Source organism: Mus pahari, chromosome 4 (genome assembly GCF_900095145.1).
Source record: "Mus pahari chromosome 4, PAHARI_EIJ_v1.1, whole genome shotgun sequence".
Taxonomy (NCBI): domain Eukaryota; kingdom Metazoa; phylum Chordata; class Mammalia; order Rodentia; family Muridae; genus Mus; species Mus pahari.
In genome coordinates, this window is record NC_034593.1 from 6,949,685 (window position 1) to 6,951,928 (window position 2,244).

Consider the following 2,244-nt stretch of genomic DNA (forward strand, 5'->3'; position numbering starts at 1 on the left):
TTACATGTGAGGATTTTGGCATGGCCAGTTTTTTCTGAGTCCAAAGTTCATTCCTCAGTCTGAAAACTTTTCAGTTACTTCAGTAGCAAAATTTGATATGAGATTGTTTGAAAGTTCAAAATTCGAGATGGTTTGGAAACTTAAAAACATGGTGTTGGGATGGTGGTTTCCTCAGAGCTCTTGGAGTTAACTCATTTTTTTTTCTTTTTTTGTCTCTAGCCCATCACATTTCCTGGGTCTCTGTCTTCTTCCTTCTTTAAAACTGCCTCTCTTTCATATTCTGCCAGGAAGTGGTCATTTTGAGCATGGTCTGCCCCCCAGGTGCCCAGCACTAGACTGGTCCCAGATGAGAGAGATCTAGTCTCCAGCTTGCTTCTTTTTCTGGGAGCCAGTATAGGCCTGCTTAGCACCTGACCCGTGGTCAATCTCAGGCCAGTTCTCTGTTTGGAACCCTGACGCTAGATTCTTTTAGTATCAAGCTGACTTTTTTTTTCAGGGAATGTTAGGCTAATCATCATTCAGATGTAATAAATAGGTCAGAATATTGACCATAGATGTAGCTTCTCTCCTCTCTGCAACCTACTGTCACACATGGCAGCCACATCTGCAAGGCAGCCACATCTGCAAGGCCTCTAGAGGCAGGCAATTTTATCAGTTTTTTTTTAAATTAATGAATCACAATGCAGTTATCAAAGTAAAATTGTCATTACAGGAAGCTTATGGAAGCTGGATAAGAAAAAGAAAAATTCAGTTATTTTATAAACTGTAAAAAATCTTCAAGGAGTAGTTGCCAGGGTATTTCAATGGTTTTAGAAAATGAAGGAAAAAGAAAAGCTTTAAAAATCTAACAAAACTGAAAATGATTATATAAATCTAAGTTATGAACATGGATGAAAAATACTAATTATCAGCAAATGTTATCCAGATAAATTGAAAAGACATAATTTATCATGACCACTTGGGCTTGTTCATAAATGTGAAAATGAATCAATACTATGAAATCCATTGATCACTTCATATTCACAGACCTAATGAAATAGGTTAAGTACCACCATGTAAATTTGAGTGAACAAAAGGATCATTTATGGCCCAAACATATGAGACACATATCTCAGCCACAATGTACTGTTAGATAGCCAACACAGTTTAGGATATATGAATAATACAACTATTTTAAAACAAAGGCAAACTTTTTGTTTATTTTGTAGAAAATAGTTTATGTATTTTTTCAATAAAAGCATAAGAAAAGCTGACATACATGTGTCATACATAGATTTAGCATCTGATATACAGCTGGGCATTTTGCTGCCAATTGTAATTGTTTAATTTTGTACAGAGGGTAACTTCAGTGAGTTCCCACTGGATATATTGAAATGCAATGGTTTCATATGTCTAAGTTTTATTTTGAAACATTGTAGATTATAGACTTGAAGCATGAGAAACAATAATTACTGCTATTTATATTTCTCTTATTTTTCAGATATTTTGCACAACAATTAAGTATAAAGCAGGTCTAAAAATAGTCGATGTAAACCAGTACTATATGTTCAGAAATTTAAGAAAAAACAAAAACAGAACACTCAGCTTCTCTTTTGTTCTTTAAAGCATAAACATTGCATCATTCTTTATGTCACTAAATTGATCCCAAAAATTGCATGTTAAGGTGTGTAAGAAAGCAAATCCAAAGAAATCAATTATCAGTACAGGAAAATTATGTCTTATTGATTCAATTAGTGTTGATTTATAGATTGACTGAAAAGTCCTGATTGAAACAATGACTCTTTAGTAGAGATGGTGGCCCACATATTTTCACTTTATGAATCTGTGAGTTAGTAAAGTACCTGCAACCAACATTTGGTATGCGCACAAGCAACTGACTAGGTAAAGGGACTGGAGGTCCCTTTGCCACACTGCTGAGATTATTGAAATGGGAAGAATGGAATGACTTTAGATGGTTTCCTTTGAGATTTTGTGCTGACATCATTACTAACATAATTGATGAGAAGATATTGAAAAATAAAATAAAATATTGAAAATAAAAAATCACAGCACATAATAGGCATCATGTTCAATTAAGTGCATTCACATAAATTTGTCTCCAAGCCTCTTTTAATAGGAACCTAATTAATAATCCATACTATCCTTTTCTATAATGTTTCATAACCTTAAATTTTCTATCCATTATGACAAAGTGATGATTTACTTCAATAAGATTTGTTGAGCAATTTGGATAATGTTAGATCT

The 2,244-nt window shown here is 33.5% G+C and overlaps 1 pseudogene; it reads right to left on the reverse strand.

Annotated features, from left to right (window-relative positions):
* Positions 1–498: 498 nt before the first annotated feature.
* On the reverse strand, positions 499–643 carry LOC115063946 (annotated as a pseudogene).
* Positions 644–2,244: the final 1,601 nt, after the last annotated feature.